Consider the following 17,264-nt stretch of genomic DNA (forward strand, 5'->3'; position numbering starts at 1 on the left):
CCTCTCCCTGGGATCTTTGCTAGGCCTATCCCTGCCACTTTCCTCAAGACCGAGTTCTGGTTCCTATGCATGGTGTTCTCAAACAGCCTGATGGGGGGTGGGGGAGATGATGGGTATGTGTAGAGAACCCTGTTATAACTAGGAGTCCCAGGTGCCACCCTAAGAAGATGCAGTTTGGTCCCTGAGCCCACAGTCCTAGCCATCCTTTCTCCTGCTGGGTGAGGACCCCATGGGGAAGTGCTCTCAGACCTCTGAGCTGCCAGCTGACATGGCCAGGCCCCACAGGCTACAGGCTGGAGCAGGTGCTTTTCCTTTCTTTTTTTTTTTTTTTTAAGATTTTATTTATTCATCCATTTAGAGAGAGAGAGAGAGTGAGGGGAGGGGCAGAGGAAGAGAGAGAGAATTTCAAGCAGACTCCCCACAGAGCCTGACTCGGGGCTTGATCCCACATCCCTGAGAGCATGACCTGAGCCAAAACCAAGAGTCAGATGCTTAAGTGACTGAGCCACCCAAGCGCCCCAGCAAGTGCTTTTTCATTGAAAAAATCTCCTCCAGGCCTCCAAGACTGGCACCAGGCCGAGGAATATTTTGTTGGGCCCAGCTGATTGATTCACTTTATGGACAGAACTAACCAGGACTCACAAAGGCACACAAGTCCCACCTCTTTTCTGTGCTCCTGCTGGTGGGGTCAGGCTTTCCGAGCTCCGGGGACTGCTTACGTGCGCCCCTCCTCCTGCACCCCAGAATAATGATCAGTGCCCATTGCGAGAGAGCACAGAAACTGGAGTCAGAAAGACCTCAGATCAGGTCATAGCTGGCCAGTTTCTAGCTGTCCCATTAGCTTAATACTCTGAACCTTGGTTTTCTATTTGTACAACAGGGACACTCATATTGCCTTTGCCTGACTTAAAGACATTAGTGAGGAGCACATGACATAATAGGAGACAAAGTGCTTATCTAACACAAAGGTACAATACATTTGTGCTAGAATATGAGCCCACTGAGGGCAGGAAGCATGTCTGACTCATTTACTGCTATCCTCCCAGGATCAAGAACAGTGCCAGCACATAGTAGGTGCTCCATAAAAACACTTCTTGAATGAATGGAGTATTACAGATCAGAATAAAAATCATGATGATCATGACAATTACTAATATTAATTGCATCTCTGACCATGTGCTGGACACAAGGTTGATGGCTTTATGTGGATAATTCCATTTAAACTTCACAACCCAATGAGGGAGGCACCAGTGTGATTCCCATTCTGCAGGTGGGTTAATGTGATTCGGGGAAGTTAGTGATTCTCCCAAGGCCACAGTGGGATAGGTCATTATCCAAGTGAAATGAATTAGTGGGTTCAGAGAGGCTCACCACCCAAAAGGTAGAGCTCAGGAGGCCTTAGTGCCTGAGAGGCCACCATGAGGATCACTGGATTTTGACACCTTTTTCACGCTCAGGACTCTGAACAGTCAAGGGCAGATGCCTCTGGAAAGCAGTTAAACCTGAATTTCTAATCAGGGAATCATCTGGGCTGGCTTCCTTAGTGCAGACAGTGGGGCTCTTCTGCAGGGATGGGATTCGATGGGGTGCGTGGTGGTTGCATAGACAGACAAGGGACTTGCCAGGAAGGGGGCTGAGAAGGTGTCCATGCATGTTGACTGCTTTGGAGAGAACTGCCTTGGGACCTCAGGAGGGCAAAAGGGTGCCTGCCCCCTCCCCCCACCCAGATCGCCTTCATGGGGTGCTTGTGATGGAGCAGCCAAAACCCTGGAAGGTGAAGAGCTGTACGACCAGAAGGTTGTCTTGGAGAGGGGTAGCGGTACTGGGGAATTGTTAGAGGGGCTTGCTTTTATGTTTGAATGTTTTATGATAAAAAATATACTCCCATGTTATGTGGGTCGTTAAGAGAGATATTTAAATAAATGAAAGACTCAAACAGCGGGAGTGGGGGAAGGTAGAGCAAAGGTCCTGGGTTGGACTCAACAAAGCAACACAGCTTCCAAGACTGCCAAGCTGCATGCAGCTCTCCAGGACTTGGCTGATTTACTGGAGATGAACGGCAGCCCCCAGCCTTCCCAGGGCATGACGGGCCAATGAGCCTGATCCACAGCTGGGGGCTGGGGGGGCGGGGGTTGGGTAGCATTTGCCTTGCAGTTGGCAGCATCTCTTGCCTGCCTCTTGCCTCCGAGCCTTCCCCATGAGAGACTCATTATGCAGTTTGGTCACATGCCCTATGCATTTTAATGAATGAGTCAGGGGACTGACTCAATTTGAAAGAGGAATCACAGCTCTCGGCTGGGTGAAGGGCTCTCAAGGGATGCTCTCACAGCCTGGATATTACAAGAAAAGGAAAGAAGGAAGCTATTTCCTTCCGAGAAAAAAGAAAGAAGGTCTGAAGAGGAAGGTCAGAAGGAGGGAGGGGAGGTGGGGAAGAAAGGGAGGATAAAGGGGCAGAAAGAACAGAACAGTTTTCTGGAACAGAGGCTGCCTGCCAGACACTCCCTTGCTCTGTTCCTTGCACTTATTTACTGCAGACATTTAGTGCTTTTTAAGTGCCAGGCACCACACCAGGCATGGGAGTGCCCGGACAAATGAGACAGTTTGCATAAGAACAAATCAGTGTGGCCCCATCGGGCATAACTGCGGTAGGGGTCTAATGTGGGAGGTGGGGCGGGCCCAAGGAGATGGTGTTCTCTCCGGCTCCATGAGTGCCCCCCACACGAAGCTAGGGGATACCCCGCTGGTGGTCAAGGGCTACCACCTTCCCGCGTGCCAGACACAGGGCGAGGGCTCCGTGGTTAGCAACTTGCTGAATCCTGGCCATAATCCCATGAGACAGATCCTGTTACTATCACATTCTTTATGGATGAGGAAACTGAAGCAGAGAGCAGCCTGCCCAAGGACACCCAGGGATTTGAACTCAGGTCTGTCTGACTCCACAGCTCTTGGCAGCTCCGGTCTATGCTGTCAGCCAGCCACGGTATGGGGAATGCTGGGGAAGGCCTTTCCCTTCCCAGGCTTCCTTCCAAGAACACTCTGAACTCCCAGGAGGAAGAGGTTGGTGTGAATCCAGATGCAGTCAGCGCCAACCAGCCTGGGAGCGGATCTGAAACCTCACTGCGCGGGGCTGTGTGTGTGTGTGTGTGTGTGTGTGAGAGAGAGAGAGAGAGAGAGAGAGAGAGACTGAGCCCAAGGGCAGCCGGGGGGTGGGGGGGTGGGGGGGGAGGAAGGAAGCTCAGCCTCCACGCGGTCAGCTGGGGCGGCGTGCCTGTTCCCAGCCTCCACACCACAAAACACGGGGCAGCAGATGCTTAGCAGATGGGTGTGTGGGAGTGAGACTTACCCTCGGATGGCGGGTGGGCAGCCGGTGTCACTGAATTACTCAACAAAGCCACCTTGGCTTTGAACTTGGAGCCAGGATCTGCTGGAACAGGGCATGGGGAGGCGGCAGCAGCACTCACCACGGTGAAGAGCATGTCTCTGCCATCTCCCTGCCCCCCAAGGGGGAGAACACAGCCTGGGAAGGGGCCAAGAACCGAAAAGCCACTGCACGCCGACATTCGCCTGAATTTTTACAGCTGGAGAGAGATGCACAAGCCCAGCAGGACCACAGGGGCCCTGGGCTTCGTGCTGGAGAAAAAAGCAACAAGGCCACCCGCCGCGAACCTGGACTGCACACAGAAACAGCCAGCATTCACTGAGTGATTACTACATGCCACGGCCGTCCTACGCAGTTACCCCTTCGAACCCCCACTGCCTCCTTGTGAGGGACATACTGTTATTAGGCCCATTTTACCCAACAAGAGAAGAATGCCCAGAGAGATGAATAACTTGCCAAGGTCACATGTCTTCCCCGCTTCTGGTTTCCACGAGGAGGGATTTTCCCTAAAACTCACTTTTTGTCTTTACTCTCACTGCCCACGGCAATGGAATGATCTGTCTGATTGGAACACTTGGGAAGGCTATCTACAATGATCTGCTCTGCTCCGTCCTTCTTCCAGGCTCCCTTTGGAAGTCAATTTTGTTCTCACTGCACTCCATCCTCCACGATAGCTTTAGTGACAACGAAGGTGGCACTCTGGCTCTCTGCCACTCCTTTGTCTTCTTATTCAACGTGTTCAGAACCTGGATGCGGAAGAGGGGTGCTGTCTTTTGGAAGGCTCTTTGGAGGTCTCAGCGACACTTAGGAGAGATCTGGCCAAACCACTCCCCTCTGGCCAGGGGACCAGGGGATTCTGCTCCCCCTCTACGTCTTGGCAAAGGACACTCTTGCCTCTAGGAACAATCTCCCTTAGGAGGAGTTGGACCTGCAACTAGCACTCCTCTCCAACCCCACACTTTTTTTTTTTTTTTTGGACTGGTATTTTGTGTGTGTGTATGTGTGTGTGTTTTCTGGGACAAGGGAAACTAAGTCTTGTACACAGTTTGCCGGGGGAAAGGGAAATCAGTCATGAGAGGGTTTCCCTGGGGTGGCAATGTCTCACTTCTTTCCCTTGCCATCATCAACGGGTACTTGACCACCCAGACGGCTACCAGTCTATCTGGCTAACTCAGGAACAAACCCAGGCAGCTGATATCAATAAACCCCACGTCAGGCCCTATAAATCCCAGTTTCCAGTTCCAGTGGATCTGCCAGGCAATTCCAAGCCCTTTATGTCTCTGTGGGACTCTAGGGCAGGTCCATAGTACCTTGCTTTGTGACTGTGGGCAAAATCTTGTTAAACACTTCTTTTTATTCTTACTTATTTTTAAAAATTTTATTTATTTAGGGGACGCCTGGGTGGCTCAGTCAGTTAAGCATCTGCCTTCAGCTCAGGTCATGATCCCAGGACCCTGGGATCCAGTCCTGCATCGGGCTCCCTGCTCAGTGGGGAGCCTGCTTCTCCCTCTGCCTGCCGCTCCCCCTGCTTGTGTGCACGTGCTCTCTCTGGCAAATAAATAAAATCTTAAAACAACAACAAAAAGATTTTATTTATTTATTTGAAAGAAAGAGCAGACAAGAGAGGACATGCGGGGAGCAGGGGGTAGAGGGAGAGGGAGAAGCAGGCTCCCCACTGAGCAGGGAGCCTGATCCAGGCTCCATCTCTGGACCCCGGGATCATGACCTGAGCCGAAGGCAGACGCTTAATTGACTGAGCCACCCAGGGACCCTGTGGGCAAAGTCTTTACCTGCTCTGTGCTTTGATTTCCTTATCTGTAATATGGGAAGATACTACTTGCACTCCTGTCTGTCTCGGGGGACTGCTATGAGATCAAATATATAGAACTTATTTGAAAAGGAATAAAAAGCCTCCATGAGCTAGAAGGGAATTATCATTCTATGAGTTTCCCTAATGTACTCAGAGACTTGCTAAGCATTAAGAGTGAGCATCTTCAGTTTGGTCACCAGTACTGATCCACCCCCATTTCGGGAACCATGCCCAATGCCCTCGGCAAGTTCCCTCCAAGGGACCACGCCTCCTCCCACCCTCTGAGTTCCAGTAGATCCAGTAAGACTGCCTGAGCAGGTGAGCACCTCTCACTCTCTGGGACCACAGTGCTTGCTTTCAGGGATGGTCATGTGACCCAATCAGGGTCCATGAGACTTTTGCAATGGCTTTTGGAAAAGAGATTCTCTATGGAGATCCTCAAAGGATACAGGGGCTAAAACTGATGCTGCCGCCTTGTTACCACATTAACCCAAAACTAAAGTCGAAACTAATCTAGAGCCAAGAGGTAGAGTGAAACCAAGTCCTCATTTTAACGGTTGAACCCCAAATACCAGCCATGTCCACCTGTGATATTGTGATTTATAATAAGAAGTATATATTTGGTATTTGACCACCATAGCGTCTGGTTAACAGCTCCTAAGAACCTTTAGAATTTCTTGAGATGGGGGGGTGGGGGAAATGTCTTTTTGTTATATTAATGAGTGACTTTTGGAAAGCACCTAAGAAAGGGGGCTAGTTGCCAGCAGAACTAATCATGTGATTAGAGGGTTAGACCTTTCAGTCCCCACCCCCTGACCTCCAGGGAAGTTGCTAGGGGGCTGGAGGCTGAAGGTTGACCCAATCACCAATGGACAACAATTTAATTGATTGTGCCTATGTAATGAAGCCTTCATAAAAACCTAAAAGGACTGGGCTTGGAAAGCTTCCACACTGTTGAACACGTGGAAATCTGGTGTGCTGGGAGACAGCAATGAGAGATCTGTGCCCTTTCTCCCATATCTTGTTCTATGGGTCACTTCTATCTGGCTGTTCCCGAGTTATGTCCTTTTATAGTAAACGTGTAATCTAGTAAGTAAACTGTTTCTCTGCTTTTTGAGAGCTGCTCTGACAAATCAATCAAACCCTAGGAGGGGGTCGTGGGAACCTCCAATTTAGAGCTGATCGGTCAGAAGCACGAGTGACCACAAGGACTCATGCCTGGCCTCTGGAGTGGGTTGGGGGCGGCAGTCTTGTAAGACTGAGCCCTTAACCTATGGGATCAGACACCACCTCTGTGTACAGTGTCAGAATTGAGTTGACCCGTAGGACGCCTAGCTGGTGTCTCGGAGAATACTTTGGTGGTGTGGGGAAACCAGTACCCCCCCCAAACACATACCACCCACATGTTGGAAGTTGGGTGCTGATCCCTAGTACCACCCCCAGACTTTTCAATCTAAAGTAAGCCCCAAATCTCCTTTTTTTCCCCAAAGCCATCTTGGGTTGGATTTTCTGTCCCTTGTGATCAAAAGAATCCTAGTAGATACAGCATTATCTCATTTCATCTTGAATTTGGTCTTTGGAGCCTGCATTCTATCCCCTCCACGAGGATTTGAGAAGGAGTCTCCTAGCTGCATCACATACTTCAGTCAGCAGTAGGGCTTCTGCTGGGAGAGGAGAGCCCCCATTCTCCTGCAGCCAGTGGCTGAGGGGAAGACATAATTCATGGGTATTCTCCGCCCCAGGTGCCCCTTCCCTGGAAGAAAGGTACCCATAAAAGGAGGCATTCAGTCAGTTCCTATAGGGCTTAAACTTGATGTCAAGCGCTGGGAGGGCTCGAAATGGCCCAGTATCTTCCCCTCCTTCCAGGGAACTGATGCTTCAGTGTCCCCCTTCTAGAGTTCCACTCTTTCTTCCAAAGAAAATCCTGGAGTCTGGTAAAATGGAAATACATCCCAGGCCTCCTGGTGGCTTACAAACTGAGCTGCTATCAGTCAGGACCTTTGTAGGAAGAATGGCGTTGAGAAGAATTTAGTGCCGGGTGGGGATGGTAGATGTGGCCCTCTGGAAAGTGGGAAAAGGTGCAGAAAGGGACAGATCGGGAGTGGATAAGTTTCAATTGGTTGAGGGAGCAAGTCAGCCACGACATGTTTGATAATGAGGTAAAATAATAAAATATCTCCCACATACCTCCCGTATTTGCTTCAGCTTAACACGGGGCTGGGGAAAGTGGATGATAGAGATGAACTAAGATCAGCCGTGAGCTGATCCTTCTGGAAGCTCGGTTATGGGTGTATGAGGCTTTATTCTGTCTACTTGCCCAGATGTTTGAAATTTTCCAGAGTGATTTTTAAAAGTATAACGAATAGGGGCGCCTGGGTGGCTCAGTTGGTTAAGCAACTGCCTTCGGCTCAGGTCATGATCCTGGAGTCCCGGGATCGAGTCCCGCATCGGGCTCCCTGCTCAGCGAGGAGCCTGCTTCTCCCTCTGACCCTCCCCCCTCTCATGTACTCTCTCTCATTCTCGCTCTCTCAAATAAATAAATAAATCTTAAAAAAAAAAAAAGTATAACGAATAACTGAAAAAACATGTTTTGGGTTTTATTCTTCCCAGAGCCCTTTATACGTATCTTGTTATGCACCTCAGCAGTGATGGTTCCCTCTTCCCCCCATTTTAAAGATGGTAAAACTGAGGCTGGAGAGGCTAAGTTATTTATGCAGGTGGAATTCCCAGCCGGACCCTGGTCAGTCTGGGGCATGGGTCAACGGAGGTAGGTTGGGCAGCCCCTGCTTGATGGGGGCAGACAGGCATGGATCAGTGCAAGGTGAACCAGCGCCATCCACTTCCAAATCTAGAGGTAGCCCAGGCCGTGTCTGACTGGTGTGGCTGGCACAGACCCTGCAGGGCCTCGGGGGAGTCGTGGAGTGCACAGAGGAAAGCTCCTTGCCACCGAATTCACGCACTCCTTGGCCGTTAAGAAAACACTGAGTCTAGCACACTGGGCTCTGGACCCTTTCATGGGCATCCTGAGGACCATTGCCTGAACATCTGGGGCTGATAAAGGGAGACCCACGTGGGCTTCCCTGCCCCCTTTCCCATAACTATTTCCGCACGTCCCCTTGAAGCTCTGTGCATGTGGCTGTTCTTTTCTTCTCTTTCCTCCCAACATATGGATTCCCAGCTCCTATTTCAAACTCAAATGCTTCTCTCCTATAAACTCCCCAAAGCTCTCAATTTCCTTTTTCCATTGCTCATTCTTTCCTAAAGTGTATGAAAAAGCCTCTCTTAGCTCTGTTCCAATTTCCTTGTTTATAAAAGAAGGGCAAGGAGAACAGTGATTTCAGTGATCAAGGTTAAGCATGGCCTGATTCCTTCCTTAGGAGAACACACCTCCACAGCCTGAGAGATCAAAGCTTACTTACCAGGTACAAGAACTAATCACAGGAAAGCTCCGATTCCCTCCCCCCCAAAAGTCAGCCTGCAGGAGGCCCGATACGTTGTCATCTGCTCCCATTAGCTGGCTGAAATGTCCTTTCTGAAAGTCACTAATAGAATAGAAAAAAGGAAAAGTCACGAGCGGGCACGATTCCCAGAAGGTTGCTGCTGAAGTGGGAGTGTGTTATCGGGGAGGGGAGGAACGGGTCCTGGCCTGCTCTGTAGCCCGTGGCCTTGCATTTCCTCACAATAATGGCACCTTACCCCTTGTAGGCAGAAAAAGCCCAACCCTCAGCATTGAAATTGTACACATCAGCATCAGCCGGGGCCAGGGAGGATGGCTGGGTCTGTGCATCAGCAAGGGCCTAGGGGGACGGAAGGTCCTCGCCCAGGCAGAGGTCACAGACCCTCCAAGTGCCTTCGGCTGCCACGCAGGTAACACAGATGGCCCGTGGAGTGAGGTGATAAAAGGCAGCTGACCCTGATCGGCCGGGAGGAGCAATGGCTGGTGGACTGAGCCAGCAAATCTCTCTGGAAGGGGTTGCAGCTCCTCACCTCTGCCTGGTTATAGTTGTTCAAGAACGCGGGCTCTGCGTTGCCGGATCTTCCATTTTTCCAAGGAAGCGGAGATCGGGACTTGACATGAAGTCTCCCAACTTGAGAATGGGTTTAAATGACAAATATCGCAAAGGGGGATGGTATTGGCCAAATAAAACCTGTCGAGTGGTCTGAGGTCACCTGAACACCCCGCTTGCCACCCCGACCTAGGAAGCGGGTGCTCTACACATGCTGTGTGGCAGGCAGCTCTGGGAGGAGGCTGGAGGAGGTCAGATGAAGCCACAGGGCCGAGGGCCTTGGCCGGCACGCTGAGGAGATAGGGCTGCTTGCTGTTCCTGGGGCTCACGAGACACGGTCAGACTCCGTCATTTTATCACGCTGCATCTGTGGCCGGCTGGGTCCTTACCAGCAACCCTCCCATCCGCTTCAGAAACTCTCCTCTCCATGGCCAGTTCATAATGTTCTCTTTGGGTAAGGCAACCCATGGACACAACCTCCGACCAAATTTGAGTCAACTTTTGAAACAACTTAAAATTCACCTGCCCGTTGAAGAATCAAACGACACCTTCCTTTCACTCATACGTGACAAAATCATGCCTGGTTACTCTGGGTACTTAAGGAGCTCTTCCCACCCCCACTCCCCAAGAAACATATTGTGCCCAAAGGATAGCTTCTGTTCCTCATCTCTGTTGGAGAGAGAAGAGGGAAACCAAGGCACAGAGTTGAAAGCTACCTGCTTAAAGATAACATTTACTTGGCAGGGTTCCAAAGAGCTGGGGGAACCGTGTGCTAAACTTTTTTTTTTTTTTAAGTTTAGGTGTCTTCTTGAATTGTACATAAGAGAAATAAGTAGAATTGCCTTCCATTGGATGCAATCTATGATGGAGAGAGAGAGAGAGAGAGAGAGAGAGAGAGAGAGAGAGATGAGGAAAGATTATAGGCTAAGATATGGTAATTGAGTCTCTTTCCCTGGCTACCTTTACTCCACCGCTTAGATTCCTTTATTCGTGCAATTCCCTATGCACGGGGAGTGAGGAAGATGGGTGGGAGGGGGCGGCAAAGAGACATTTCAGAGCAAGGGTAAATGCTCTGCAAGTGACTGCCTGCAACAGGGTGTGTACGTGCATCTCTGGGTGTGTATGGATTCACATGCTGACTCTGTATGCAAGCCATTTTTGGCAGCAGGAGTGTCTCTAGGCTTCAGGGAATACCTTCCTAGGAAAACCTGCATGACTCTGGTTTCTGTCTCCTCTCTCCCCCAACACACTGTGGCTATTCGGTTCATCAGTATACATCTACAGAGCATTGTCTCGGGGTCTGGCACTGAGATTACAACAACGAACAAGAAAGGCCCAGTCCTAGTCCTCAGGGGGCCCACCATTTAAGTGGGAGGCAGACAGGTGAATGGGAGACTGGGCTTTAGTGGGCGAGCACCTGGACTTGGGAAGTGAACCTGGAGAGGGCAGGTGGGAGGAGGCTCAGCTGGAAAGACAGAGGGGAGGAGTCAGGGAATGCATTCTGGAAGAAATGAGGTCTAAGCTGAGATCTGAAGGTCGAGTTCGTACTAAGCTGAGATCTGAAGGTCGAGTTCGTACTAAGCTGAGATCTGAAGGTCGAGTTGGTACTGGACCAGGGAAAGGGAAGGTGGGTGTTGCCGGCAGAGGGACCAGCACAGGCAAAGATCTGGGGGCAGATTCTCCCCTCCCCCCCAGTGCTTAATGAAAATCTGCTGTTTGAGCTCAGGCCATTTCTAGGGAAGGTTTCACGGGAGTTCTGGGACCAAGTATGGGGCTGATGTGGCAGTGGCCTTAAAAATCATTGTTGTCAGATTTAAACTGCTTTGTTAAAAGCACCCAAATGCCCTCCTGTCCTTAAGGTACTCAGATGATAGGCTGGAGAAATAAGTGTTCAGGGGACACTCTGGAGTACAACCCTTCCCCCTTCCCCCTGATAAAGGACATAAACACTAAAGGTGAAGCACAGAACCTGAGACGAAACTGACTTCGAAATTCCAATTTATAGAGGAAAAAGAATGTTCATACTTTTGCTCTCACTCACTCTCTTACACACACATACTCTCTCTCTCTCTCACATGGTGGGCTAGGCAGAGTAAGTGTCAGATTTTTCATATTATTTTTTAGAGAGAAGGAAACTGAGGCTCACAATGGAAAAGTATCCAAGGTTATTGGCTTATTCATTCACTCACTGACTCCACAAACATCAACAGAGCACCTGTTGTTGGCAGGCTGTACCAGGCACTGTGGAAATAGTGGTGAATAGCAGATACTCCCTAATCATAGAAGCCAGGGTTCAAACCCACTGCTCAGATTCCAATCCCAGTGCCCTTTCCAATACACTGAACTGCAGGTTGGATATGTGGTCTCCGGGGCAGTGCTCCAGCGGGTGGGTGCTTACAGACCCATAGCCTTTGTCAGCTTCCCCACGCCCTGTCCCCGCCCCTACCCCCTCCCCGCACCTCCCCTGCAAACACACCATGAAAGAAAACACAGCATAGTTGCTATGCAAATATATCTTCCAGGCTAGGTGCAGCCCAGATTTTCTCTGGAAGTCCCTCCCATATAGACGCCATACCCACCAACGGTTGTCCTGGCTCTGGTTGTCTTTGAATCACTGAAAATTTTCCCATTCTGCCTCCACCCTCTGCACTAGCCTAAAGAGAGTGCTTTTAAACCCTCACCTTTTGCAAGCATTCTCTCTAAACACGGTCTCACGGTCTCACGGAAGTAGGGATGGGATAAAGGTTCTTTCAAAGGAAAAGGCGGGGTGGGCATTGGGAGGGGGTGCATAAAGCCCAGTAAGATGAGACACCAGACCCACTGCCTCCTGAACCCTTCTGCTGCGAGCAGCATCTTGCCAAGGTCAGAAAGGACTGGCAACACCCAAACAGACAGACATCTCTCAAAGATGCTTGGGAGAGGCTGGTGTATCTCCCCAGAGCCTGGGCAATGTTATTTCCCGGGGCAAAGCAAGTCACAAAGGATGAGAAGGGATGACTGAATGTCTGGGGCAGGGTGGGAGGCCTTGCCAGGAGGTGGGGGTGGAGCAGTGGAAAGGGAGGAGGGGCAGAGTTGGCTGGTTTTACACAGACAAATCGCTTCACTTTTCCAGACTGGAAAAAGCTGTCTGGGCTGTGCACATTTGCAGAGAGTCACGGTATTTACTATGCTTCCTGGTTCCACAGATTTCTTTTTGTCATTCAGTCAAACGCAGCTTGTATTTTTCATAGCCAGAGCAGAACAGCCCATGGGGGCTCTTCCCCCACACTGTGTTCGAAAACACATCACCAGGGACTCATAAAGCCCAGCTCACACAGGCAGCAGGAGCGGGAGGGGGGCAGCATGTTTTAGAGATAAAGACCCATATTTAGACAGTGTCTCCCCCTTGGAGGTGTTTAATGACACTCCTTATTTTCCAGGCACACATTGTTTTCTGAGCAGCCCTAAGAGCAAACTGCTATCTAGAAACTGATTCCTGCACTTTGCATGTGACTCCCAGTTATCCATATCGATGGTGGTGGAGGGTAGGGTGCGGGAAAAGTGGTTAATAAAAAAAAAAAAAATTCCCTTCTTGCTGAAATGTGCCAATCCAGAGTTCGGTTCCAGAAGTGCTTCAGGCCCAGATGTCAGATTAAAAAGTTGTCTGTTGAACCACTGTATGCTAAAACATTAATGCAATCCAACGAACGTTAACTGAACACTTAGTATGGGCAAGGTATAGTGCTAGGCGTGGGAGTATCCAAGCTGACCACAACTTAAACATGCACTTGACATTTTTAATAGGAAACAGAGTGTGAGCCCAATGCATGCACAGCCAATGGTGGAATTTTAGGCATCAGAAATGGACTCGATCAATAAGGGAAGTCTTTCTGGGGGTAGGAGAAGGGAGAGAGCCCTTCACATCATACTCTTAGGCTCCTGGATGTGTCATGCCAGCCAAACCACCACAATAGGAGTGCAGGCATCAAATCTTGCTCGAACAACCTGGAGACATGCTGCCTGAGAGTCGGAGAGTAGGACTCTCATCTTTAGAGATGACATGACATATTCAGCCACTCTCTGACCCCCTTCAGCCCAGGGGAGGGCAAATAAACAGGCATCCCTGGTGATGTGGGTTAGCATCACCTGATGCAATGGAATACAGCCTCTAACCTCCTCTTCTTGGGTTGCCAAGGCACAAAGTCATCTTGCATTAATTTACAGAGAGAAAGGACCCACACAGACTTCTCCTTGGACTTGCTTTTGAGTCAGGAGCCCTGGGGAGTCAGAGGGGTGGAGGCTGATGGAGGGAAGTGAGGGAGGGTCTTTAGGGGACCAGGGAGTTGGGGGGAGCTAGGAATTCTGTATAGTCCAAGTTGACTATGCCAGATGTAGCTCAATTTTTTTTTTTCTTTTAAAAGAGTATTATGGGTTTCCTTTCCAAAGTGGAACTGCAGGGATGGAAAAATGAGTTTCAGTTGCTATGGAAATAGGAGTTGGCTGGAGCCTGCATGAGCAGCAGCTGGAGTAGAACAAGTGGCCAGGAACCTGGCCCTGTGACAGAGGGGCTTCCGGCTGGGGATAAGACAACAACAGGCTTTAGCAGGGAGGAGGAGGGGGAGAGGAGAGAGAGGAGACAGGGACTGTCTCCAGATCCTGCAGCCTATGAGTTCTGCAGACATGTGGAGCGACAGAGAATGCTGTGTGTGTGTGCGTGTGTGTGTGTGTGTGTGTGTTGCATGTGCATCCCCACAGGCCAAAAACAACCAAGAAGCAAAATAAATCACCGCCTGAGAAAGAACAGAGTCTCACCAGGAGATTCTGAGGTCAAGAAAGCCCTAAGACAGTTGAATGACAGAAGAAAAGAGGCCTGCTATTTCAAAGACTTCCACGGGGTGAGGAAATGCCTGAGCAGGGACTGGCCCTCGCACTCTGTGCTCCCTCACCTTTTGTCCTCACACAACTCCTCAAATTGAAACTGATGTGGGCCAGAAACATAGCCAAGAAAATCCCCAGGGGGTTGGTTAAGACTATGGGGGTGGGCAAGCTGGTTGTCTGTTTCATCTGCATTTCTGGAGGACTGTTTCTGTTCCACGTAGAAAGTCTGCATGACCGAGGGGCTTGGAGGTCTTCTAGCCTGAAGCTTCGAAGGGGTCTGAATGTATTCGGTCTCACGTGCTGGGCAGATACTTTGATTAGGCGTATAGTGACTTCAGGCATTTGCTGGATCCCTCAGCAGGGCCCACCTGGAGGAATATTATTGAATATTATTGTATTCCCACTCCTACCCCAGTAAGAGGAACTGCCCAGCCCCTTTCCTCCCATCATCATGGGGGTGAGTGGACAGGGCATGTCACATTGATGAAGGGACTCAAAATTAGGCCTTTGACACTATATAATTTTATCACGGTCTACATATGTTGCCCTTGAGAAACACTGAGAGGACCATACAGTTTAAGTTGACCACCATTCTGATATCTTGTTTGTATTTTTTTGTTTTTCAATATATCAAGACCCTCAAAAAATGGAAACAAGCATCAAAGAAGAATACTTGGGAATAAATATAACCAAGGAGGTGAAAGACTTGTACACAGAAAACTGCAAAATGTTGTTGGAAGAAATGAAAGAAGATACAAATAAATAGAATGACATCCCATGTTCATAGATAGGGAAGCTTAACATTAAGATGTCAATACTACTCAAAGCGATCTATAGATTCAATGCAATTTCTATCAAAATGCAATGATGCTTTTTTCAGAAATAGAAAAATCCACAGTGAAATTCATATGGAATCTCAAGAAACCCCAAATAGCCAAAAACAATCTTGAAAAATAAGAACAAAGCAGGAGGACTCAAACTTTTTGATTTCAAAGCTTACAACAAAGGTAAAGTAATCAAAACAGTGTGCTCCTGGTATACAAGCAGACATTTAGACCAACAGAATAGAATAAAAAGCCTAGAGATCAACCCTCACGTGTATGGTCGAATGATTTTCAACAGGGGGCCAAAAATATTCAACGAGGAAAGGACAGTCTTTTCAACAAATGGTGTTGGGAGAACTGGATCTCCACATGCAAAAGAATGAAACTGGATACTTACTTTATCCCATATATAAAAATTACCTAAAATGGATCAAAGACCTAAACATAAAAATCTAAAACTATAAACTCCTATGAGAAAACACAGAGTAAAAGCCTCATGACATTGGATTTGACAGCGATTTCTTAGAGATGCCACCAAAAGCATAGACAACAAAAGAAAAAATAGACAAACTGAACTTCATTAAAATTAAAAACTTTTGTGTGTCAAAGGACACTATCAACATAGTGAAAAGACAGGATGGGAGAAAATACTTGCAAATCATATATCTGATAAGGGATGAATATCCAGAATATACAAAGAACTTTTACAACTCAACAGCAAAAAAACAAAAACAAAAACACAAAACTCAACCTGTTTCAAAAATGAGCAAAGGACTTAACAGACATTTCTCCAAAGAAGATATACAAATGGGGGTGCCTGGGTGGCTCAGTCGGTTAAGCGTCTGCCTTTGGCTCAGTTCATGATCCCAGGGTCCTGGGATCAAGTCCCATGGCAGGCTCTCCGCTCAGTGGTGAGCCTGCTTCTCCCTCTCCCTGCCGCTCTGCCTACTCATGTGCGCGCTCTCTCTGTGTCAAATAAACAAATAAAATCTTAAAAAAAGAAGATATTCAAATGGCCAATAAGCACATGAAAAGATGCTCAACATCACTAGTCATCAGGAAAACAGAAATGAAAACCAAAATGAGATCCTATTAGAACGGCTATTATCAAAAAAACCCCAGAAAATAACAAATGTTGACAAGGATGTGGAGAAATAGAAACCTTTGTGCATTGCTGGTGGGAATGAAAAATGGTACAGATACTATGGAAATGCTATGGCAATTCCCCCCAAATAAAATAACAGAATTATCTTACGATCCAGAGATTTCACCCTGGATATATACCCAAAAGAACTGAAAGCAGGGATATTTGTACACTCACGCTCATCGCAGTATTATTCCCAATGGGGAGCAACCCAAGTGTCCATGGACAGATGACTGGATAAACCAGATGCCATATATACATACAATAGAATACTATTCCATCTTAAAAAAAGGACATTCTGACACCTGCTACAACACGGATGAACCTTAGAGACATCATACCAAGCGAAGCAAGCCTGTCACAAAAGAACAAATATTACACTATACCATGGGTACAGGGTACCTAGAGTAGTCAAAATCATAGAGACGGAAAGTAGAAAGATGGGTGTCAGAGGCTTGAGGAAGGGGGGAATGGGGAGGAAATTGAAATTAAGCCAACAATTAAACTCATTGTTTCATGAGTTTAGGAAGATGAAAAAGTTCTAGAGATGGATGGTGGCGATGGTTCGTTATACAACCATGTCAATGTACTCAATGTCACTGAACCGTACACTTTATTTTTATTTATTTATTTTTTTAAAAGATTTTATTTATTTGACAGAGAGAGCACAAGGAGAGGGAGAGGGAGAAGCAGGCTCCCCACTGAGCAGGGAGCCCGATGTGGGGCTCGATCCCAGGACCCTGGGATCATGACCTGAGCCGAAGGCAGACGCTTCACCGCCTGAGCCACCCAGGTGTCCCAAACCGTACATTTTAAAATGGTTAAAATGGCCAATGTTATGTCATGTACATTTTCCCATAATTAATATATATATTAGCCCCCCTTCCCTGCCATGATATGATGAGTGTGTATATACCCACACACACACACATATATATATATACGTGACCCAGAGTTAGCCTCTCAACCTCTGAGAAGTTCTGCCCTCACAGGCTGTCTGTCCAGTTAAGCCCAGTCAGCTCCCAGGATATGTCCTTCCCCCTACTCCTTTGGTCTTGTCAAAACTTAGAGAGGTGCAAACAAGACCACCGGCTGGCGTGGGGAGCCCCTCGTGCTCAGGTGGGATAGAAAGATGAACAGAGATGAGCACTATTCAGGGAAGACAGTCCCCCTGCTCCAATGCAGGGTCTAAAGTGATAAGGGTTGTGAGGCAAGAGTGGGCAGAGCGGGCCCTCTGGTAGGT

At 48.5% G+C, this 17,264-nt stretch overlaps 1 protein-coding gene across 3 annotated transcripts in view; it reads right to left on the minus strand.

The window, feature by feature from the left end:
* The window catches only part of CHD9 (chromodomain helicase DNA binding protein 9), a 222,601-nt gene that overhangs the window by 194,773 nt on the left and 10,564 nt on the right, over positions 1-17,264 (minus strand). The gene's annotated exons all lie outside the window — the stretch shown is intronic.

The sequence above is a fragment of the Mirounga angustirostris genome, unplaced genomic scaffold (genome assembly GCF_029215605.1).
Source record: "Mirounga angustirostris isolate CCGP_5_RB_7025 unplaced genomic scaffold, mMirAng1.0.hap1 SCAF_16, whole genome shotgun sequence".
Taxonomy (NCBI): domain Eukaryota; kingdom Metazoa; phylum Chordata; class Mammalia; order Carnivora; family Phocidae; genus Mirounga; species Mirounga angustirostris.